The sequence below is a fragment of the Lycorma delicatula genome, chromosome 6 (assembly GCF_047948215.1).
Source record: "Lycorma delicatula isolate Av1 chromosome 6, ASM4794821v1, whole genome shotgun sequence".
Lineage (NCBI taxonomy): Eukaryota > Metazoa > Arthropoda > Insecta > Hemiptera > Fulgoridae > Lycorma > Lycorma delicatula.
Window position 1 is genome coordinate 13,278,550 of NC_134460.1, and position 27,121 is coordinate 13,305,670.

A 27,121-nucleotide genomic window follows, 5' to 3' on the forward strand; every position below is an offset into this window, starting at 1 on the left:
CGTTATATTTTATGTATCAATTTGTATCAAAATTACGTCAGTTATCGTGTCCAAAAGAATGTGAAATATATAATACATGAACTGACGGTGGTTTTGGGGTCTGGGAGATGTGAAAGGCAAAGATATGTCGAAATTTTCCGGAAGTCGACCCATTACAATAGGTACCTTTCTTATGTAACTTTCTTATTTATCTACCTAAAAAAGGTTGTAGAAAATTAGTCGGATTTAGAAGTGGAGAATATTCTACATTAGTTTAGCTTTAGCCTGATAGTAAAGCAACGAAGGTACCCGTAATTATTTTTTTGTAAATTATAAATTGAAGTATATAATTTATAATTTACTTAACCTAACTAGGTTAGTTGAATAATATTGCACAAAATTGGGGAACTTATTGAAGAAAATTTATTCAATAAATGAATACTTAAGCCCCAAAAAGAAGAAGGATGAATGAGACACATTCTTACACAATTCTATTACTTTTAACCTTTTTTTTTTTGTTTTTGTCTTCAGTCATTTGACTGGTTTGATGCAGCTCTCCAAGATTCCCTATCTAGTGCTAGTCGTTTCATTTCAGTATACCCTCTACATCCTACATCCCCAACAATTTGTTTTACATACTCCAAACGTGGCCTGCCTACACAATTTTTCCCTTCTACCTGTCCTTCCAATATTAAAGCGACTATTCCAGGATGCCTTAGTATGTGGCCTATAAGTCTGTTTCTTCTTTTAACTATATTTTTCCAAATGCTACTTTCTTCATCTATTTGCCGCAATACCTCTTCATTTGTCACTTTATCCACCCATCTGATTTTTAACATTGTCCTATAGCACCGCATTTCAAAAGCTTCTAATCTTTTCTTCTCAGATACTCCGATTGTCCAAGTTTCACTTCCATATAAAGCGACACTCCAAACATACACTTTCAAAAATCTTTTCCTGACATTTAAATTCATTTTTGATGTAAACAAATTATATTTCTTACTGAAGGCTCGTTTCGCTTGTGCTATTCGGCATTTTATATCGCTCCTGCTTCGTCCATCTTTAGTAATTCTACTTCCCAAATAACAAAATGCTTCTATCTCCATAATCTTTTCTCTTCCTATTTTCATGTTCAGCGGTCCATCTTTGTTATTTCTACTACATTTCATTACTTTTGTTTTGTTCTTGTTTATTTTCACGCGATAGTTTTTGCGTAGGACTTCATCTATGCCGTTCATTGTTTCTTCTAAATCCTTTTTACTCTCGGCTAGAATTACTATATCATCAGAAAATCGTAGCATCTTTATCTTTTCACCTTGTACTGTTACTCCGAATCTAAATTGTTCTTTAACATCATTAACTGCTAGCTCCATGTAAAGATTAAAAAGTAACGGCGATAGGGAACATCCTTGTCGGACTCCCTTTCTTATTAGGGCTTCTTTCTTATGTTCTTCAATTGTTATTGTTGCTGTTTGGTTTCCTGTACATGTTAGCAATTGTTCTTCTATCTCTGTATTTGAACCCTAATTTTTTTAAAATGCTGAACATTTTATTCCAGTCTACGTTATCGAAAGCCTTTTCTAGGTCTATAAACGCCAAGTATGTTGGTTTGTTTTTCTTTAATCTTCCTTCTACTATTAATCTGAGGCCTAAAATTTACTTTTAACCTTAATATTCAAAATTAAAAACAGAATTGTATCTAATATTAATGTAGACGGTATGGAATTTTTTTTAAAAAAGTTTGTCTCTTGTGACCTGACAAAAATTTAAATAAAGATTTGAATTTTTTATAATTTCTGATATTTCATTTATTTTTTTATGTTGTGGCTGGTATTAAAAATGCTAATGAGACAGCAGTCGGCCAAGAGGGACGAATGGCACCCAAATGTTTTACTAAAAATATTTTTTTTCTTTTTTTTTTGGTAATTAGACTAAAGAAAGAAATACCAACTGTAAGAAACATTCTGATGATAAAAATAGTTGATGAAAAGGATTGACCTGGAACAAAATGTTTTTACTGAGAATTTCAATTTTATTTTCTCAATTATATTTTTAATATTATATATTTTTTTAAATTATATCATTTGATCAGTGGAATTAAAAGGTCAAATTTTTTTTTTATTAAAAATTTTTTTATAATTGTAATCTAAATATTCGATAAGTAAGTAATTAATATTTAAAAACTCTGTGGGGTATTTGAAATATAAATCCATGGCAAAATCGGAAAAGTTATGTGATTCGTTGCCTGCATTTTTTAACGACTACATTTCACATTCTTAAAAGTTTTAATTTTTTATTTCTAACTACAGAATTTGAATTAATTTTGATTTTATTTTTGAAGTAATTGAATGAATGCGTTAACTTACAATTATTAAAAAAAAGTTCGGTTTTTAAATTTATGTGAAATGACCACAATTTTACAAAAAGAAAAGAAAATAGATTAAACTATTTATTTTTATTTATGCCATTCTAATGCAATCAGTTTAAATTAAAAAAAAAAAAAAAAAAAAATCAAAAAAAAAATTTATATGTAATATAAAGTGCTGTGGTCCCATCTTTTCTATTAGTATAAGTTCGTATAAATTAAATATTAGAAATATATTTTCGTTATTGTATATATATATATATATATATATATATATCTAAGGTATACGGATTTGAATACTAGATTGTGGATACCGATGTTTTATGGTGGATAGGTTTCAATTAACTACACGTTTCAGGAATGGTCGGACTGAGTTTGTTCAAGACTATACATTTACCGAAAAAGTTATATTACATCGATAAGTCGCTAATGATTTTAATTGTTGATGCAACTATAAATAAATATATATAGTGCAGTGTCTTTTTTCTGTGGAATAGGTTTTTTTTTTAAAATCCATGTTTTAATTTTTACCTTTCAAAAAAAATCTATTGCACTGATATTTATTTTAATGGAATTTTTTAGCTTGTTATAACCTAAAACAAATTAACTAAAAGATTAATTAAAAAATAATCTGGTAGTTTTTCAGTTCATCTGTAATTTTTTCGTTTACGATTTTTTTTCATTTTACTCTTGACATTGTTTAAAAAAAATTTCTCATTTTATGTTTTCCTGTTTTAAATTGTTTTTAATTAGTTCTTGGTTCTTTATCACCCTCGTTAGTTAGTACTGCTGTGTCGTTTTTTTCTGTCTTTAAAAACTTTCTTTATTCTTGTATACGCGTCCTTGTTTCGTAGAATATACTTTTAACATTCGTTCATCTATCTTTTTCAGATTTTCATGTTTCACGTGTAATACAGGTGTCATTATTCCTTACACATCGTCTAATTAGCATTTTAGTAAATTTTTTCGTCATGTACTTCTATTTTATTTCAAAGTAACTATTTAATTTTATAAAAAAATTAAATAAATTATTTTTTCTTTCCTTTTTCCCATCTTCCATGTTTTATTTATATTCTGTCATTAATTATTTATCCTTATGAAATTTTCAAAAATTTTATTGCTAATGATAAATGTAATTATTTTTTAGCTTCATCGGTACGTATTGTTTATAATTTATTAGAGTGCGTGTCGATCAATTAACATCATCTTTGCGAAAGTTGATATTCATGAATCTAATCATCAATCTTAGTTTAGTTGGGAGGAAGAATTATTGTAAGTACAAATTTAGTTTTGCTTAACTTTCAAGTTATTTAAAAAAATTTACAACTTTAACGTTTTTTGTATAAATTTACTTTATACAAAATACAAGAGTAGAAAAATAAAATTGTAAGAGCATGTAGGGATGTAACTAAAGAAACTTTAATAAAAGTAAGATGTGAATTTCAACAAAGACTTTATTATTGTTTACAGGAAAATGGGAATCATTTTGATCAAATGATTAAAAATTGATACTTTTATTTTATTGAGGTATATTTCTTAAGGATTCATTGTTAAAAACCTTCGTAACAAAATTAACTAATGAATGATTTAAACTTTATTTTTTGATTAACAATTATTCATTTATGAATCAATTTTTATTTAATCATAAGTTTATCCGGTAATAAATTTTTGAACTTGTTACCAACAAAGAAGTAGGTGCCTTATTATTGGTTTTTAGTATGTTTAACTGATGTTGCTGTATTTACCGGTACTTTTTTTAAGTGCTGGAGAAACCTAAAACCTATATTTTTTATGAAGAACGGACAATTTCAGGCCTAATGCTTTGAGTCAGTCACACTATATCCCAACATAAACTAAAAAAACCATCATTAGGTAACAATGAAATTTACTTTTTTTTAATTTCTGGGTAAAATATAAAGATATCAACTTGATTTTTGATTTGTATAATCTTCATGATAATATCTAAGATTTTTCTGAGAAAAGATTTTTTGAAATTCCGAGTTAAAAGGGCTAAAACTGGGTAACATTAAATTTTATTGTGTGTGTGTGTGTGTGTCTGTGTGTGTGTGTGTGTGTGTTCCTTGTCGCACTCTAAATCGCCTTATAAATTCCAGAACTACTGGACCGATTTTGACCAATCGTGGTCAGATTTCTTCTACAATGGAGCATTGATTCCATTAAACTTTTAAAGGGGTGAGACTTTTGTTAAGAATTAAAAAATAATAATATTCGCAAACAAGTTTTGAAAAATCCCATCCCTACATCAAAAAATCCTCTAAGCTGGTGGGTAAGTGGGTATAGTACGTCAATAGTACTGCCTTTCACCACAAGCAGTGCTAGTGTAATATCGACGTGCTAAATTAAGTTGTGTGTGTATGCGTGCGTAACCCGCGTGACGGGAAGGTCTAACAATTGAGTTGCCAATTTTTTTTTTTAATTTCTCGGTAACAAATAAAGATATCAACTTGATTTCTGGTGATATAATCTTCATATCTAAAAATCAGTTTGTTGATTTTTTTAAATTTTACCTTGAAAGGAGTGAAGCAAGGTGAGAAATTTCAAACAGTGATTGAAAATTTTTCCCATTTACGTGTACTAAACGAGGTGTTCACTCGATTTGGACTTGCAAATACTCTTCAGATAAATATTTAAAAACCATTTTCGGTTTTTTTTTGTATTTTAAGGGGTAAAAAACATAATTTTTTTTGACATTTTTACCCTACCGAATCGAATCAATAATAAATAGAACTTTCGGTTCCTACAGGACGTTGGTTTTTCAGACCAGAAGTTGATTTTTTCGGCTCACATGTATATTTTGTCCGTGGATTTGAATTCTATGGTGGAAAATACATAAGTTTTATTTAAAAACGTTTATTATCAGAATGCGATTTTTGACCTCTAAATGACTAAATGACCTTCAAATTTAACCTCATGCCAAAAATGTAATTCTTGTTTTAACAATCAACTTCCGGTAGTAACCGGAAGCTAAAAATGCCGCTTTTCGAAAAAAACGATATCGACTTAACGGTAGACATCATTCATTGCTGTTATCGTAAAAATTGGTTTTTAAAAGTTGAAAAACTTCCAGTGTTTTTCACGAGTTCACCTTCAAAGGACATTCGGAGGTCAAAAATCGCATTTTGATAAAAATGTTTTAAACAAAATATACGTATTGTCTAAGTAGAATCCAAATTTATGATCATATGCATATGTTCTATTTAAAATATTAACTTCCGGTCTGGATAATTTACTTCCGGTGGAAATCGAAGGTTGATATCAACAATCGATATACCATACCCATTTAAGTTAATATGGAACCCATAATTTAAAAAAAAAAAACAGTCTGTGGTTTTGAAAAGGGTGGTTTTGGACATCCGATGTGAAGCCGGTAATATATATATTTTTTTTAAATTTATTTAATGATAATGAGTTTACGGTAATGATTCCTAATAGTAGAATAATATTCACTTATGTATTTAATAATTATTATCTATCTTTTCTCTTAATTTTTATTTATACTTATAAGCGGATTTTAAAAAAAATACGCTGTTGTCATTTGTCTCTTTAATTATAGAACGACCCTCTTACGGGGTCGTTCAATAAATAAATAAATTCAAATATGAATTTAATTTTGTACATTAATTGTTTATGGATTTTATGTTCTAGTTGTTATTTACTATGTTTTATTTTAATCTTCTGTTAATTCATCTATATAATACAAGGCTATATATACTCTTATATGTGTGTGTGTATATATATATATATATATTGTAGCGCAATAGAAGTAAAAAAAAAACTTAACCGACTGGCCTTTCTGAATTATCTTTGTTTTTTTCCAATATTTTGATTTCCGCCTTGTAAAACCCAATTTTATAATTATGCATGTAATTTAGTCTATCAAAAACGCTTATAAAATTATAAAATGTAATATTTTTCTTTCATCGTATTTTTTTTAAATTTAAATTAAAAAAGAAAGTAATAATGAGTTTGCGTGTTCCAAAGATAATCACGATTCATTTTTTTCTATTCACCTTTATAAACATCTATATATGAAAATTTATTCAATTACATGTTTTGTTCTAATCTTATTTGGTATGTCGATGTTCTACATTTTGTAGCGCTAGATAATTTAAAAAATATATAAATAAATATAAACTGTTTATCAGCCGAATACAAAATTGGAATATTGTTTTTATCTATTTTTTATTTTATTAATTTTACGTTGTTTCACCTCATTACACTTTTAATTTTATCCATTAAATCAATTTATTTTTAAATATGGCATAAATATAATTTAAAATCAACGAACGAGCCTTTGCAAAACGACGTTTATATTTTATTTATCGATAAAAATAATTATTAAAATTATGGACATAAAATAAAAAATGAAAACCTTTAATGTTACCCATCGTAAACAATCATTTTCTCATTATTTTATTTGCAATTTAAATTAGGTTATAAAAATATTTTCCAGACCATCAAACAGACCATGGGGGTGGTAATGGGGGGGGGGGGCTTTTTCTAAAAAACAAAATATCGCTATTACTTTCTTATTTATTAAAATATCGAATTAGTTTAAAGTTCCTACTATTCTTTTGATAAGAGCCTAAAACTTATATAAGTAAAGTTTTTTGATATCCCCAACCGTTGGCCAAGCGGATGGAAAAATTGGGGTTTCAAAAACAAAAAAATCATACCTTCTTTAATAGGTCAGTATCGAATCGGTTTAATGTGGTCATTAGTCCTCTAAACATTACCTAAAACTATTGTCTGAAACAATTTTTGATATGACACCCCTTACGGCAAGGGATGACCAAAATATTGCTGGAATTGTAAGAAGATGGGGCTTGGTAAACATGTGAAACATTTTTCACGGGCAACCGTTGTCGTATTGAGTAAATTTGAAGTTTTTCTTAATTTTAAGGTGGAACTATGTTTTATCCCCTATTTAGCACCGGAGAAATCTACTTCCGGCTTTCAGCGTGCCGAAAGAGATTTTCTTTATACATCAAATAAAATTTCTATAGTGGTGATAAAATTTATTAATGCATTATTCTATATTGGAAGGAGTACATTAATTTATTCCTTTATTTCGTCTTTATGTTCTTGTACCTCATCCAAGGACGTATTGTAATCAAGAAAAAAGTCGGTTTTCAGATTTCATCGGAAGTTTCCATTTTGACCTTGCCAGAATCCATTTTGACAAGTTTCGGCGTGACTACGTACATACGTACGTACGTATAATGCATGTATCTCGCATTACTCGAAAACGATTAGCCGTAGAATGTTAAAATTTGTGCTTTAGGGTTGCTGTAACATCTAGTGGTGCACCTCCCCTTTTGATTGCAATCAACTGGACCAAAATTGTGTAAAAAAAACCCAAAATCCAAAATATTTGGATTTTGGACTTTTTCTTAACTACATTAATAAGCCCTCATTGAGATCTCTTCAACGGTATATCATAAGTGGTACTTCCCATTGGTTCCAGAGTTATATTCAAATAAACTTTTAATTAGTGAAATATTTGGATGTTAGGGATGGCACATCGGTTCGAATCAGATCTCATCTCCTTTTTTATTTTTCATTTTAACTTTTTTTACTTTAATTTAAATATATTGAATTATTAAACTCTGTAAAAAAACGTTTTAAAATAAATAATTATTAAATAATAACAATAAAAAATATGAAAAAGTATGAGAACTTATTAGTAAAATAAAATTGTATGTACTTTTAAAAAGTATATATGCAATTTAATAGTTGTACAAGAAAGTCATGTGGTGCCCACATCGAATTTTTTATGATAATTATACACTAAAAAGCATCTAAGTTACGATTGGAAATAAGTACAGTTGTTTTCTCTGAAAGTTAGAACTTAATTATTCAGCAAATTACTGCGTTGAACAAAACGAAGGTCTCGCTCTTAGGTTTGAATATCATCTGCGTTTCGGTGGACGTAGCATGTTGATCTGAAAAAGTATATTTGATTCGATGAAGAAGGCAACAGATCATCATTCCTCATTTATATCTGACGATCGACCACGGGACGCTTGTTATTCTCGTAAATAGTTATACCGTTTTCATTAGCGATTATTTTTACCCGAGTCGCCTATCTCCGTTTAATTTTACGTATTTAAGTATAGAAAATGAAACCCACCGGGTTGGTCTAGTGGTTAACGCGTCTTCCCAAATCAGCTGATTTGGAAGTCAAAAGTTACAGCGTTCAAGTCCTAGTAATGCCAGATATTTTTACATGGAATTGAATACTCTATCGTGGATACCGTTGTTCTTTGGTGGTTGGGTTTCAATTAACCACACATCTAAGGAATGGTCGAACTGAGAATGTACAAGACTAACAACACTTCATTTACACTTATACATATCATCCTCATTCATCCTCTGAAGAATTATCTAAACGGTAGTTACCGGAGGCTAAACAGGAAAAAGAAGAAGAAGTATAGAAAATGAAAAATTTAATTGATAGACTTCTTTTACACGAGAGCCGTTCAGAAAGTTCTCCGTCTGACAAAGAAAATACAAACATTTTCAGAAATTTTTTTAATATTTTTTAATTTAAGTCGCCTTGCATTTAAACCGATGTCTTTCCATCTTTTTTGTCTTCAGTAAAATGAGATATACCCGGACCATTTTCACTACTACTATATTGACAAAGACATATAAAAATTCAGTTAAAAAATATGCAGTAAACAAAAAGGTTTTTTCGAGTTTTTGGGAAAGGGGAGAATTTGGGGACATTTTTTTTTAACGGTAAGATAAGTGTTCACCTGAATTGAACTTAATATAAAGTGTGTTATGTACGCAAAACTTTGAAAGAATTGATCCCAAGGAAATTATCTCGCGTTCTGGTAAACTTTTACCGACAAATTATCCCATATACACGAGTCTATGTGTCAGATTACATAAAAAAAGATTTATCCAATCAAAAATTATAAAGCTTCAAACAGGTCAACGCACTTTTCTTTTTGATTTTTGGGCCCCCTGGGTCATGAAACGTCGAGAAATGCAAAACCACCTATGCGCCATCTTTTGATTGATTACCGTACTTTCCTTCTTGCAGCGTAGCTCAGAGCTATGACACCGAGAAAATAAAAATCAATTTAAATGTTATGGAATATATTTTAATACACTCGTACTTTAGTTTTAATGTTTTTTACAATACATAAGAAAAATATATTGAATATGCGTATTTGAGAGAAAGTTATAAAATAAGTTTTCTAAATGAAATTTGTTGTCTCATTTCTTTTTAATGATGGTCCATTAAATTGAATTATTTCTGAGCCAGCGGAATTAAATTTGGAAATATTACTTTTATATTAAATTCACTATTACGTAGATGAGATATCTAAATTATACGTTTATAATTCATTGATTACTATTAAATGATTTTTTTTTATATAATCTCTTTTTATAAATTTTGGCCAAGTTTTAATAATGTTTCATGTTACTAAGTTTTTCATTCTTAATTACACGATGTCTTTGATTTCCTGTTGATCTATTTATTTTTAATTACTTTGTCTGCTTTGATTATCTTCTTTTGTAACTATATCTCTTAGTTTATCCAGTTTGTATCACTCGTTTGATTAAACCCTTTGTAATTGCTTGATGTTTAGCTTTATAGGAATCTCTATTCTATTATATTGAAGTCTTCAATTAAGATCAGATTTTAAATCAAAATTACCCTTAATAAAATAATAAAAAAATTATTTATTTATATTTGTTTATACTTAATGTTAAGAGTTAATCTATTATCTAACTTTTTTTCACACATATAGGAACTGACAATTGTTTATAAACTATTAAAAATTACCTTTTAACAGGGTTTTTATTATACTTAAATGAAATTTGATTGTTATTTTTGACTTTATAAAAAGAATTTATCTATTTTTTATCAATTTTTTATTTTTTTTAAAAATTGTTTTTGTATAACCACGACGCATTCTTCGGTAATAGTTAATATTTAACTGCCTACAGCAATCCTCGGTATGGTTTTCAATACGTGCTTATATAAATATATGTAACCTAATGCTACGTATTCGAAACAATTCGATAATAATATTTATTTCTTTTAGGTTCTTATTCCTGGAATGAAGTTTAAATTTTTTTAGTGATTATAATACAAAGTTAATTTTATACTTTTGGTAGTTAAAATAAAAAAAAGAAGGAAAAATTATTGTAAAATGAACTCAAAGAATTGGTTTTTTGAAATATAGCATGTAGTAATTGTAACTGATTATAGTAATCAAATATCAACCAAACTTGTTCGTCTCGCTAAGAAAATGTTCCGGCGAATAATTCTGTTTTTTTTTTCTTTTTCCTTTTATTTTGTCGAATATACTAGTCAGCATTCTTTAATATCTTTTTTTACATGAATATTTTTTCTATTTTGTTTTCTTACAATAATATTTGTTGTTTAAACTGTTCGTAATCTATTGTAAAAAATACTAAATTTATATGTTCGTGGGTGTTTTATTTATTATGGTTGTATCTTTGAAAATATTATTTAAAATAAGTTAAATGTTTGACTATAGATCAATTTAGTTACGATATACTAAATTAAAGATATTACATTACAAGATATTAATTTTTTTTAAATAACATAAAAGAACTAATTTTGTCACTACTGATAATGGGTACACCAATTTACCAAAAAGAAAAACAAAACATATACTGGCGTCATCTCTTCAGTACCTTCCTGATTTTTCGAGAAAGAAATTCTTATGGTTGGAGACATCCGTTTCTAAACAACTTCAATAACTTCGTTATTTAAACAATCATTTTGAACCAAAACGAGGCCTGGACTTTAAGATGGATGACCTGGAACAATTCGCTTTAGTTTTCGAATTCTTGCCGCTGTATGAGGGACGAGATGCGCATTATTCTGTAAAAAAAAACCAGATAGAATGCTGGATTTTTTAAAGTTTGTGGTTGTTTTTTTTTTAACTGGGCCATTCAGTAAATTAGAATAATATTTTTTTTGTGTTTAGTCCGTTGTTTTATTAGGAAATCATTGTGTAAAATGCCTTTCATATTTCCAAAGAATGAATCTACAAAATTTCTATTGAACAACTGTTTTCGCTTTTTGTTTGATTTTGGAGAAGAAGATGTAGCCAGTACATGTTCTTTCTTCTTTCTGGTAACGATGGTGTACCCAGATTTTATCATTAGTTTACGTAGCTGGATTTTTAAAACCATCCTTTATGTTAAATTACTTGTCGCTTCGTATCTTAGCCGAAGAGTTTGACGATTAATAATTCGCTTCTTAAGGGTTAAAAATAAAGGGTGGTTTTGTTTTCAGCTCTTCTCCGTACTTCCCCTGCCAATCAGAGTTTAGTTTATTTACTTACAAGACGTGTATGTTTACTTAAAACTATTTTTTACTGGTTTTATTTCATTAATAATTATTAATTACAGTGTAACGATATCGTGGAATTTAGTATACATTATTAAATTTTATTATATTCTTTAACAAAGTGGACTGGAAACAGGAAACCCAAAATTAAGAAACTTATTGAAATTAGTTTTCTGTGAGCAGAAGGGAAACCCTTTACAATAATCAAAGTAGAAAATGATTGAATATTTATAATCTTAATGATAAAATCGTGGTATCAAAATTTAGAAAGGACGTTTGTGTAATAAGCTGTAAAGAATTATTTTGAATTATTACAATTACGGGTTACAGAAATGGTTACCCTTATAGGATCAAACGGCGATAACTTAGTTGAAGATATTGCAGGTCGCGAAGCGTACTGCTTGAAGTGGAAGTAGATGAAGCGAATTGGGGTATCGTGCATAAAGAATTTATTCCTCCAGGACAAACCGTCAAGCAAGTGTTTTACAACGGTGTCCTTGAAAGGCTCAGGAAAAGAGTGATCGTGTGAGACCAGACATCGCAGACAAGTGGATGCTTCATCATGACAATGCCCCGTGTCACACGGCCATTTCTATCAGGGAATTTTTGACCTCAAAACGCATTCCTACGGTTCCTCAACCCCCCTATTCACCTGATTTGAGTCCTTTTGACTTTTTCCTTTTCCTGAAATTGAAACATGTCTTAAATGGACGTCATTTTGGAACTCTGGAAAACATTAAAAAAACTATGATCGACCGGTTAAAAGCCCTACCAGTTGAATCCTTCCAGCGCTGCTACCAGGAGTGAGAACAACGACTTCGCCGGTGTATAGCTGCCCAGGGGAACTAATTTGAAGAGGATAATATTGTTGTTTGAAAAAAATTAAAACTTTGGTAAGTAACAAATCAGTCTCATTACTTTTATCACACACCTCGTATGTACAATAGTGATAGCATATTCAGTATAACAATACAATAATTAAAACAATGCTTTGAATTGAAAAATTACACTTTAATTTGAAGAATGAATCTGATGTGCTTTAACGAGTTTCTTAATATCAGGCTTGAATTTACTTAAACAGTCAACTCGCTGCGTTCGGTAACGTGCAGCCGATTTCTCTTATTGGTTATTAATGTTGCTACAGCACTAAATCCACATTCAGATAAATACGACGATAGGAATGCTATCAGAAATCGTTTAACAATTGACCATAATCCAGGCTACAGTTGCGGGATTGGCTTTTGCTTTGTTGGCATTCGAAAAATAATCCAACACCCAGTCTTGTATGTCCATATTTAAAATGTCCTGGAATCATTCTTTGAAATCCCCGTTGAGGTTCTCCGAGTGTTGGCCGTAAACAAGCAAGTCGTCGTTGGTGAAGAATAATAATCCTGTACGTATAAATATGTTGTTTAGATCAGATCGGGAGATATACAGCATTAAAGACAAAAGTGACCTTTTCTCTTTAAAGTGGAATATTTCGTTTCAGAAAAATCGTAGACATACAAAAAAAAAAGAAATTAAAGCTAAAGTTTTAAGCTTTTAAACGATTTTAATGCAGTTTACTGAAAAATATCGTTTCCCTCATGCGTTCGAACAAAAACACGAAGAAACACTTTCAAATTTTTAAAACTTTTCTTTTCACTTTTTTTTTTTTAATTAGATGGTTTTTGAAATCTTAAATATAATGTCCAAAGTACGCAAGCTTTAATTTTTTTTTATTCGTCTCTTTAAGCCTCTTGGTTGCAATGTTAAAGTATTTGAATACAATCATTTTTTATCATAAAATGTAGGTGTCCCTTTAATTTTTTGTACTAGGGTAGTAGGTACTTAATGTTAGTTTGAGATACAGGAAAGCATAATTTATGCCTTTTTTTTAATCAGCCATCGCCTTCCTAGACCGCCTGAACGCTCCCAATTTTCTGTGGGCCTTCTATCGCCACACTGAAGGCCTCCTGTGCCCACAAGAGGGCGTAATTGCCCACTTTGAGAACGAATGCTTTAAGCTTTTATTTTTTACCCTATTTTTCTCGAAAACTACTAAAAATATAGTGTTATATAGAGTGTTATAGTTATGATACCAAAGAAAGCAGGGCAGATAAATGTGAAGAATACAGAACAATTAGTTTAACTAGTCATGCATCAAAAATCTTAACTAGAATTTTATACAGAAGAATTGAGAGGAGAGTGGAAGAAGTGTTAGGAGAAGACCAATTTGGTTTCAGGAAAAGTATAGGGACAAGGGAAGCAATTTTAGGCCTCATATTAATAGTAGAAGGAAGATTAAAGAAAAACAAACCGACATACTTGGCGTTTATAGACCTAGAAAAGGCTTTCGATAACGTAGACTGGAATAAAATGTTCAGCATTTTAAAAAAATTAGGGTTCAAATACAGAGATAGAAGAACAATTGCTAACATGTACAGGAACCAAACAGCAACAATAACAATTGAAGAACATAAGAAAGAAGCCCTAATAAGAAAGGGAGTCCGACAAGGATGTTCCCTATCGCCGTTACTTTTTAATCTTTACATGGAACTAGCAGTTAATGATATCAAAGAACAATTTAGATTCGGAGTAACAGTACAAGGTGAAAAGATAAAGATGCTACGATTTGCTGATGATATAGTAATTCTAGCCGAGAGTAAAAAGGATTTAGAAGAAACAATGAACGGCATAGATGAAGTCCTACGCAAGAACTATCGCGTGAAAATAAACAAGAACAAAACAAAAGTAATGAAATGTAGTAGAAATAACAAAGATGGACCGCTGAATGTGAAAATAGGAGGAGAAAAGATTATGGAGGTAGAAGAATTTTGTTATTTGGGAAGTAAAATTACTAAAGATGGACGAAGCAGGAGCGATATAAAATGCCGAATAGCACAAGCTAAACGAGCCTTCAGTAAGAAATATAATTTGTTTACATCAAAAATTAATTTAAATGTCAGGAAAAGATTTTTGAAAGTGTATGTTTGGAGTGTCGCTTTATATGGAAGTGAAACTTGGACGATCGGAGTATCTGAGAAGAAAAGATTAGAAGCTTTTGAAATGTGGTGCTATAGGAGAATGTTAAAAATCAGATGGGTGGATAAAGTGACAAATGAAGAGGTATTGCGGCAAATAGATGAAGAAAGAAGCATTTGGAAAAATATAGTTAAAAGAAGAGACAGACTTATAGGCCACATACTAAGGCATCCTGGAATAGTCGCTTTAATATTGGAAGGACAGGTAGAAGGGAAAAATTGTGTAGGCAGGCCACGTTTGGAGTATGTAAAATAAATTGTTGGAGATGTAGGATGTAGAGGGTATACTGAAATGAAACGACTAGCACTAGATAGGGAATCTTGGAGAGCTGCATCAAACCAGTCAAATGACTGAAGACAAAAAAAAAAAAAAACGAAAAATATAGTTCTGGGAAGATTTGATATAAAAACTACATAATTTAACCTTTAATTTGGGTCCAAGAGAGACAGTCTGGCTTAATTTTACAAAAAGCGCAGAAATCAGGACGAATCTTTAACTAGGCAACACTCGCTAAAAAAGGGTTTTCTAATCTATGTTTATATGAACTTTTTTCTATTTTCACATTTAGAATATGCCCTGAAAGTTTATTTGTTACATTCTTCGTAAATTCTCTATATATTTAATCTATATTCAATAAAAGATTTTATTAATTTGACGTTATGAAATGCTTTTGAAAGACGGATGTAGCTTTATTTTTCTTCATTTTGCTTTCAAAATGTATACCTTGTATTAAATTTGGCTGCCAGTGTTCCGTGTTCTTTCTAAATCCGAACTGATCATTTGATATTCCTTTCACGTCTATTGGTATATAAAATATTTTACTTTGGATTTTGGACGCATGATACGTCAAACTGGTATCGCGGTGTTTTTCGCACTTATCTGCACCTGCTTTCTTTGTAATGGCAATTATTGAATTCTAAAGGCGCTTCTACAGTTTCATATATTTTGCACACTAACTTATATAGCCAATTCAATTCTATTTTACCTACATCGCATAGTAATTTGAACGGTATATCGTCTACCATTAGCCGGTTATTCTGTCTTAAATCATTTAGAGCTGTATAAAAATTCTGATCTTACAGAATTTTATCTGGATTTATTCATAGCTTACACTATAAGGAAATAAAAGCTTAATTAGTTTTACAAATCAAATTAACAAACTCTTTTTTTTTTAGTTAAATATTTTTAACTAGGTTAGCCGAGTGTTGGTGAGAATTTCTGAAGAAATTTCTATTTATTATTAAATAACTATTTATGTTTGCTAATCTCCGTGATGGAGGGGTAGTGGCACGGACTTTCATCCGGAGGTCCCGGGTTCGAATCCCGATCAAACGAGTCCGAAATAATCTTTTTCCTCTATTTATGCCATATGTCGTACGCCAGATGGCATTTTGTTCTTTTAAGTTAAATTTTAATTATTGTATAAATGGCGATTTTAATTCAATTTTAGCATACGACATGGACATTTTCCTATATATATATATACCCTGTATATATTACTTTTGTGTTATTTTTAGGTTAATTTTACTTTTTAATATATAAATGTCGCGTTCGGGCACTAATGACGGTACTTCGTTTTGCGATCAGGAAAAAACAAACAAAAAACGGCCAGGCATGGCATTTTTTATATGCTATAAAATTCTATTTCCATATCCCTTCCACAAGGGTCAAGCTTATTTGGCGATATCATCAATCCGTATTTATAGGTACATAAATAAAAAGAAAGGGACAACAAATACTGAGGATATAGAATGTAGTAAGAATTTTGGTGTTAAAAGATTAGGAATAGAAAATAAAACAAACTAGACAAATGACGAATTCCCCTCGTTACAAAAAGTAATAATTATAAATAAATTAATAAAAAGATATCCGAAAGATTCCTGTTCAAATCCTAGTCACGGACACTACTTTTCACACGTTAAAAATTGTCATACCAAATCCCTCTAATATGTTGACGTCAAGAAGAATATCTAGTCGTAAAAATCTAATCAAATCATTTGCGACATTATCCAGGTAGTCCACCGGCGTGGTCTAGCGGTTAACTCGTCGTCGAAAATTAGTTATTTAACAGCTGATTTTCGAATTCGAAGGTTTGTGAAAGTAGAAGGTTTCCTGGACCTCAGAACCTTTGTTCAAATCCTAGTAAATGTTGGTTGCTTTTATACGTATTTCAGTACTAAACAGTGGATTGAGATGTATTTTAGTAGTTGGGGTTTAATTCTCCACCCAATTCAGGAGTGGTCGGCCTGAGTCTGTAGAAGACTGCAGCTCATTAACATATCACATATCATCCTCATTTCATCGGTCCGTGGGGGAGAGGGTTGTTAATAGATTGTAATGTACACATTAGGAAAATAAGTAGTTATTCGGATAAAGATTAGTAAAAAGAGAGTATAATAAAAAATTAATAAAGAAGAAATGATACACGGTTGATTTAATTAATTTATTAAATTAATTAGTTTTATTGTTTGTATAATGGATATTATTATAGCAACGGAGTTGGGTATCAGTTTTGTTGTAATAAGATGTTTTATAAGTCTATTAAATCTTGCCTAGATTGAGTATGACACATTAAGCTGCACCATTAATTGAAACCAAACTATTAAATTTCTCCAGTAACTTTGGATTCAAGTAATAGAAACTTCTTGTACTGAGATTTAAATCTTCACAACTGCCATTATTTGGTAATTCTTTCGTTTCACGAGAAGAACGTAGTAGCTGCTTTTTGTCTTGCAATACTAATTATTTAAATATAAACTACTCGTGAAAATTACGTTATATGTTTGAAATTTTATATTTCTCAAAATTATCAAATCTAATAGACGGTACTTTTTTTTATAATTTTTTCATATAACTGCAATTTTCCTACGATAACTAACATTTTTCTTTCTGCATGAGTAAATCTTATTCGCGATTTCGAACAATGAATAAGATTTTTTTTGGATATTAAGTGAGATAATCATAACAGTTGCAGTCGACTTGATAAGAATCACAAACTTTTTTAAAATTATATAATCGTTTTTAAGAATAACAAACCTCCATACCGGTCTTCATATATAGCGCTCGTATTAGTTTAATGTTCTACATGAATCAACAGTAAAACAATAGCGAGACAATTTGTGTAAAATAGCTGATTAATCCATCCCTTATGTTATGAAACGGTGCGTTTTATATAATACTTCAACTAAGTAGATGAAATAAATGTAGTATGAAAATTATTAGTTTGAAATAAACCGCTTATTTTTCTGTTCTCTTCTTTCTCTATGGTCTACCTCTTTCTTTATGTGTGTGTTTTCTATCCGATAGAATCTTTCGAAAAATTTGATATATAATATTTTTTTTTTTTTTTTGTCTTCAGTCATTTGACTGGTTTGATGCAGCTCTCCAAGATTCCCTATCTAGTGCTAGTCGTTTCATTTCAGTATACCCTCTACATCCTACATCCCTAACAATTTGTTTTACATATTACAAACGTGGCCTGCCTACACAATTTTTCCCTTCTACCTGTCCTTCCAATATTAAAGCGACTATTCCAGGATGCCTTAGTATGTGGCCTATAAGTCTGTCTCTTCTTTTAACTATATATAATATAATAATATATATTTATAATTTGATAACATACCCGTCATTTTTTTACAGTTTTATTTTCAAAAGGAATTTCTTTATTTATTAAACCAACAAAATAATTACATTTGCCATTCATTTAGGCAGCAATTTTTACTTCCGTGTACGAAGTAAAGAAACTATTGTAATCGCGAAAAATTTCGGTTTTCAGATTTCAACGGAAATATCCATTTTTACAAACCCTTAATCCATTTTGACTACTTTCGTCGTGACGTCTGTACGTACGTATGTCTCTTGCATAACTCAAAAAGGATTAGCCGTAGGTTGTTGAAATTTTGGATTTAGGACTTTTGTAACATCTAGTTGTGCACTTCCTCTTTGGATTGCAGTCGAATGGACCGAAAGTGTACAAAAAAGCCCAAATCTTTTGGATTTTGGAATTTTTCTTAACTGCAACAGTAAGTCCTCATTGACAGCTATTCAACGATATATCATAAGTGGTACTTATTTTCTTTGGTTCCAGAGTTATAAGCAAGTAAAGTTTTAATTATGAAATATTTTAATCTTACGAAGGGGAGGCACATCGGTTCGAATCCTACTTCTTCTCCTATTTTTTAAACTTTTTTTTTTAATTTAAATATATTAATTTATTAATAATTCAATAACAACAAAAAAAAAAAGAAAAAATATCACAAGTTATTAATGAAATAAAATTTTATGTACTTTTCATTAAAAAGAAATGTAACTTAAAAGAAATAACTTAAACGAAATGTAAAATGTAACTAATAGGCGTACAAGAAAGTTATTTGGTGTCCACATCAGATTTTTATGTTTTAACTTGTGTTCTAGGTTAAAGTGTATTTGACCACCCTTGATTCCACTCTATAAAAATATGTTAGAAATCTATTTATTTAAACAATAAAACCTTAGAAAGATGTATAATAATCATATTTTTAGTGGTTTAAAAGGGTGGGCTTTTTAAATTTTAAAGAAACTTTTTTTATTCGTATTATTTACATTGTTATTGACAATAGTATCATCTTTTTTGTAAGCTAAAAAAATTTCCTTAATGTTAGAGAGAATATATATAATAATTTCTTTCCCACAAAAAAAGAAGGTAAACTTATTTATTACTTATACCATCTTTATTTTGATTTGAAACACACTTTTTTAATGCTGTGACTCATTTAAAGCATCAGATGTTACTATTCAGAGTGTCATCTGTCTGATATCAGTAATGTTTATTATATAGCTAGATAATCTAACGAGCACCGTGAAGGTACGTTTATAGAACTGGACATTTCCATTATTTTGGAGGGGTTTTCTTACTAATATACTACAATATATTCAAATAATTGAAGAAACCAACGGGAAACCATTTCACTCCTCAATTTATCTAATTTAACCTGACGTGGAATGTTATTCTTCAGAATGGGTGTGATGTTTTCTAAAGTGACTGTGATTTTTCGTGTTTATTGGTGAACTAATAATGGATGCTTTTTATTCTTGGGAATAACTACGTTTCTTTTGTGAGTTAAGTTTTATGTTACCTATCACTATTATGTTATGGAATCCAACAAACATATTAAAAAAAAAACTAGTTTTTATTTGGCCCAATCATTTCTGAATTGTATTTCCCTTTCAAAATCTCTCCAACACTTGCTATAAAAATTATCGTCTGCCGAATTAGTTTTTCTAATATTCGATTTACCTGCCAATAATAGCTAATATATATATATATATATATATATATATATATATATATATATATGATACAATTTTTTAACCGTGATAATATTTTAGAATTCGAGGAATCTTCAAAATATCGAAATTAAAATATATGGGCTGTGGAAGTATTTTTTGACTGAAAATAATATATTTTTCTGTAATATATACAACAGTTTCTCATTCATTCATATAGTTCTGCCATTAGGGCATGTCCTGTTATGGCTGCTCCTTTTCACTTTGTTATATCCTTTGCTAATCTCTTTGTTTCCGTATATTTTCCATTTTCCGTAATCTCATTCGTCATTTGAAATCTCTTCCTTCCGTTCACCAAGCCCTTCTATCGCATCCACTAATAAACACATTCTTCTCTTACGATATCCTAGACGGTTCCTTTTCTATATCCAATCACATTTAGGATTTTCCTGTTCTCTCCGATTCTCCTTAATACCTCTTCATCAGTAGTTACACTGTCTTGCCATCTGACAGTTACCTTTCTGCGCTACACCCTCATCTCAAAACCCCCGATTTGTTTTCTGTCTGCTTTTCTCTCAGCAGTCTTCCCTTCTTGTTAAACGCCTGCTTACTTCTTGATATTCTTGTTTTAAATTTTTCTGTGCAATTCAGGTTATTAGTTATTACGGTTCTGAAAGTACTAAAATTTCTTCTCTTGTTCTAAACTTCATTTCCTATTAATCTCGATCCTCTTTTTCACCTCATACCGTAGATTTTATCTTCTTTTTGTTTACCTTGACTTTCGCAAGCTTCATTTACGTCATCAACCGTTAGTTTACTTTGACTTTTTTCCAGTACCGCCATGTCTTCATCAGCAAAACGTATACATTCTATTCTTCTTCCCCTATTCCTCTTTTCTTGTTCCGGCAGCATTTAATTATTTCTTCCAGATATATACTGAACAGAGCTGGTGGTGACATGCAGCATCCCGGCCTTACTCCCCTTCCAATCCCTATTCTTCCTGTCGTTTCGTCTCCTACCCTCACTTGTATTCTCTGTTTTTAGTACAGCTCTTTATTAAGTGCCTCTCTTTCCAGTCAACTCCTTTCTTTTCCAAAATTAGCAGTAATTTATCCCATCTAACTCTGTCAAACGCCTTTTCTATTTTCTAGGTCGACAAATGCAACATACACTCTCTGCCTCCTTTCCAAGTATCTCTCACCTGTTACTGTTAGTAGCCCTATGCGTCCTTTGTTTCAGCACCTCTTCTAAACCCATACTGTTTTTTTCTAAAACAGTTAGGACAATCATAATCAAATTGTCTATAAAATAATCTTCATTTTTTTTTTGTGTAAGAAAGAAAGCGTTTTATCTGTTTGATATAAATAATTTATAGTATTTATTCTGTATAGTATTTGTCGAAATACCGTACAAGTATAGAAATGTTCTTATTACAGATAAATTTAAACGTACAATCAACTTTTATTGCGCGTGATCTATTATTATTATTTACACACACAAACATGGATACAGTGGATTTTTTTGGTTTTGTTAATTGTGATGTTTGAATTCTGTTTATTAGTAGGGCTAATAGAAATTGCAATAGTATCTATATATTTTAATAACAATAGTGTTCATTTTGTGTATCAGGTTGTTGTAATTGTAATACAAGATAATTGAATATTGACCGTTGTAATGTTATCCCTCTGATTTGAATGGTATTTATACAAAGCTTTATTAATGTTATTACGAGATCTGCAGTCATACAAAGCATTTATTTGTTCATATATAGTCAAGGTCTGTAATTCATATAGACGTAAAGTTTTTGAGTGCCCTAGAAAGCAAAGGTAGTAGAATTCTAATAGAAAATGTAAATCAGACGGTTAAATCCGAAGGAATGACCTAATTTTCTTAGAATTGTATTCTAACTTAATTAGATTAAACTTCTGTTATCTGGTAACTTCTACATGTACGGACATTAGAATCGGTTAAGAATTGAATTTAGATGTTTGATCATAAGATATCTTAAAATTTAATCCAAGGTGATATTTAAATTAATATTTTAATTTAAATATCTATTCTTATTAAACGTTAAAGGGTTATTTTATTTTTAAAAAAATCATTCTTTACCATAAATTATTTTCAACCATTTATACAGATAATTTGAGTAATATCTTTTATATTGTCTTTCAAGATACTTTTACAAGAGGATCGTAATCTTGTGATAAACATGAGATCACAAAAAAGAAAATCTTATAAACTAACAAAGAGGGAAAAAATGCGAAGCTCGTTCAATGATATTGCGTGACAAATGACTGAATAGAAATTATTATTTATTCAATGACAATCAAATGCTATTTTTCTGGATAATCCCTGGCTATATACAGGAAGTATCACGAGCGTTTTTCCGGGAGTTTCATAACTTATTCTACTCGTGAAAATAATTGAAAACGTTCATATAAACATATATCCAAAACGCTTCGTTTGCGAGTTACTGCTCGTGAAAGATTTCGCTCGGATTTTAGCTACCCCGGTAAAATGTCGTATTGAAATTTTTAGGACGTCAGTTAAGGAGTAGTATTAGTACTTCTCATGGTTTTTGACCTGAGGACCATATCTGCTGTAGTTCTCGAGAAATCTGGGGTGAAAATCAATAAATTGGGGTAAAAATACCTTCCATTTACTTCCTTGTACGAAGTAAAAAAAGAAATGTAATCGCGAAAAATTTAGGTTTTCAGATTTCAACGGAAATATCCACATTTTGAATATACCTGAATTCATTTTGACTAGTTTCGGCGTGACGTCTGTACGTATGTCCCTATGTATCTCGCATAACTCAAAAACTATTAGCCGTAGAACGTTGAAATTTTGGATTTAGGACTGTTGTAACATCTAGTTGTGCACTTCCCCTTTTGATTGCAATCGACTGAACCAAAAGTGTCCAAAAAAGCCAAAAATTCAAAAAAACTTTATCTACTGAGCGACGTAAAACAAAATTATTATATAAAACGCTAAGGAAATTTTTAGTTTTTTTTCTTGAGTATAATTGAATATTGCGTGTTAGTATATTGTGATGAAGACACGTAAACAGTGTACTATTCACACACGCAATATGGTTCAAATCTGTGTCCCGAAGCCTTGTTAGCTACAGTAATATGGATCTTAGGTGCCTTATACTGATTAGATAGATTTTTTTTTTCTTCAGTCGTGGTTTGATGCAGCTCTCCAAGAATCCCTATCTAGTGCTAGTCGTTTCATTTCAGTATACCCTCTACATCCTACATCCCTAACAATTTGTTTTACATATTCCAAACGTGGCCTGCCTACACAATTTTTCCCTTCTACCTGTCCTTCCAATATTAAAGCGACTATTCCAGGATGCCTTAGTATGTGGCCTATAAGTCTGTTTCTTCTTTTAACTATATTTTTCCAAATGCTACTTTCTTCATCTATTTGCCGCAATACCTCTTCGTTTGTCACTTTATCCACCCGTCTGATTTTTAACATTCTCCTATAGCACCGCATTTCAAAAGCTTCTAATCTTTTCTTCTCAGATACTCCGATCGTCCAAGTTTCACTTCCATATAAAGCGATGCTCCAAACATACACCTTCAAAAATCTTTTCCTGACATTAAAATTAATTTTTGATGTAAACAAATTATATTTCTTACTGAAGGCTCGTTTAGCTTGTGCTATTCGGCATTTTATATCGCTCCTGCTTCGTCCATCTTTAGTAATTTTACTTCCCAAATAACAAAATTCTTCTACCTCCATAATCTTTTCTCCTCCTATTTTCACATTCAGTGGTCCATCTTTGTTATTTCTACTACATTTCATTACTTTTGTTTTGTTCTTGTTTATTTTCATGCGATAGTTCTTGCGTAGGACTTCATCTATGCCGTTCATTGTTTCTTCTAAATCCTTTTTACTCTCGGCTAGAATTACTATATCATCAGCAAATCGTAGCATCTTTATCTTTTCACCTTGTACTGTTACTCCGAATCTAAATTGTTCTATATAGATAGATATAAGACTTACATTTATTTAAAGAGTAATAAAGGGACTTTTACTCTATCCTAATATTTCAGAAAGATTGTTGAATTAATAATCGCGTAAATATTTAATAATAAAAACTAATATTTTAGCAGTTGTGTAACTGTCCATCTTATAAAGAACTGGAGGATTGTATCTTAAAATGAAATAAATTGAAATGAAGTGCAGCAAAAGATGTATATATGTAATTTAATAGACATACAAGGACGTCATGTGGGGTCCACATCAGATTTTTTATATTTGAGTTACAATGAGGAATAAAAACAGAAATCTTTTAAACAAAACTTGTTGAAAATTTAACTGAGAAAGATAAGTTGAATAATGCAAAGAAAAGTTAGAAAAATTAGAATTTTATATTGAAACTACAATTGTCAGAAAAATACTTATTTAATGTAAACGAAAACCAAATTCTTTTTTGATGATGTGAACAATTTGTAAAAATAAAATTTATTGTTAAAATATTTAAAAAAAACTGGAAATTATAAAAAATTGTATAATAAATATTTCATAATAATATTTTTATTATTGACAGAAATATAATAAACTATTCGAAAAATTATTATTTCGAAGTTGGCAATAAAATAACAACAGCTGATCAGCAATGCTCAATAATGTATTAATGTTTATATCATTCTGTATGGTACATGAATTATATCGGGTACTGTTAAGTGTGCTGTCGTTAGCGAAGGTTTTCTGTGAATTTTAGTATGAACGTGGTCGGTTTACGGTTGAAGTAATGTCGTATTTATTTACAACAGAGGGATACAGAGATTATAAGGTGGTTCTAAGAAAATTTCCCGGTAGAAAAATTTATGCGTTTTGATGGAGAATAGGAAAACGTAAGTTTGCTCTTTATTTCGTGTTTCAATATATTTTCTAGCATATCGTATTAGTACTCACTGTTGACTGTACGCGTTTCTTTAAGATAATCTCAATAAATTGGGCCTTTATAGTTCCAAAATAACATTAGCATCCCTTTATCGGCTGACACCTAAGGTTTTTAATATTTTCCCATCGGGGCGAACTCTGATATTTCCATTCCATATTCTAACGTTTGAATTCCGACTTAAAACAATGAATAAAAATTTCATGGAGAGTTATCCGATCTAAAAAAAAAAAAAAAAACATTAGCTTCATTAAAAATCGTTGTTTAAGTTCTGTAAAGTGTAAATTTTCTTGTGATTTGGAGTCGACCGTTTCGGAATCCGATTCGAACTGGTTTTGCGGTAATTCAGCTTATGGATAATGGACATTCTTAATACCCGCAATATAAATCTCAGAAGTTTCCTAAATTGCTTCTTTCTCTTAAATTAACGCGATTTTTCAAAACGAAACCACCGGTTTTCCCCTACGATGAAAATCGGTGATACTTTTTTTTTCCGATTAAAAGTGTTTGATCCACTTAAAAAATTTTTGTATGGTTAATATACTTTTTACCTACTGGTTTAACATCCAACATGTTTTACAGCTTTTGTTTTAACATCTTCGAGTAATTTTTGGCCCGTTTTACATTTTCAAAAAATAAAAATCGTTTCTCATACGGGTATTTTTCATAGCACCCGTTTCAAGCGTAGCGCCGTTATTTTGAAATAAGCTAAACATTTTATAATGTTTGCGAGTGGTAGCGTCTCGGCCTTTCACCCTGAGGTCCTGGGTTCGAATCCCGGTCAGGCATGGCATTTTTCACACACGCTACAAATCATTCATCTCATCCTCTGCGGAATGAAATGCTTGAGTGCGGACCCGGAGGTAAAACAAACCAAAAAAAAAAAAAAAAGAAAAAAAAAAAAACATTTTATAAAAAGGAGATTCTTTTTTAACAGCTGATGTTTTCTATTTCAGGAGTACCAACTTGACGTCAAATAGTTTCAGTTTTTTCTGTTTAATAATTTTTTCATTCTCACCATTTGACTCTTTAATTATATTGATCGTCCCTTGTAATTCCCGGTTACGCAGAATATCTATTGGTTACGTGATAGAGATCAGTGTACATCATGTATATTTATTTACGTATAGATATTTTACTACTTATTTCTACGTTAATCTATCTCTATTTGCGTTGCTATTCTCTTTGATCAATTTTGTTAATTTTTTTTTGGGTGGTTTTTTTTTTGTAGAAATATAGCGCTTCCATGCCCGTTTTATATCTGTATAATAAAGAACTAACGGATATCTACATTCAGATAATTTTTTTTTCAAATTACGACTGCCGGTTGGTTAAAAAAATTTTCGTTTAAAATTAATTACCTCAACAGTTAAATATTTTTTTAAATGTTATTGTTTTGCTTTTTATTTATTTTCCGTTTTCAGTAGAGGGAATTGTGCGGTTTATTTTTTTTTCGTAAAATATTTGAAAAAAATTTTTAAATTTATTTAAATTTTTACGTCTAAAGTAATGTTATCTCGTTTATTTTATATTAAAGTAAAAAAAAAATAACGCTGGGAACTTTAAATCCTAAATGTAGTTTGTTGATCACGAATTTAAGTTAGCTGGATCGTATTAATTTAATACTGTGTCAAACCGTTAAGTAATACTTTCTTAAATAACTAAGTTTTTCTTGATGAAATTTGTTAAATGATCTACGAGTGGGGGAGAGTTTTTATTAAAAACTATTATTATTAAAACCAACTGTTAAATGTAAACGTAATTATGTTAAAAAAAATAAAATTATTTTAAAAAGACTTTAAATAAAATTAAAATGTACGTTAGGTTAAAAATATGAGTTGATTTAATTATTTCGTTTTCATATACTGCATTACTTGCATATTTTTTTACTTTTGAAAAAAATTACATGTACTTTCGAGTTACTATTGTCATTTGGGTATTTTTTTTTTAATGTATAGTTGATATGATTGTAATTTTTGTCATTTCCAGTTGTAGATAGATATTTATAGGAAGATAAATCGTTTTTATTAATTCTGATAAACTGATGGGTACAACGAAAGTTTTAATAAATTTAAAATTATTTTTTTATTTTATTTTTATAATTACATTTTTATGTTCGGCGCTCTTAAAACCATTAAAGTAATCTATTGAAAAAAAAAAAATCAGTATAATGTAGTAACTTTTAAAATAATTATTTTTTATA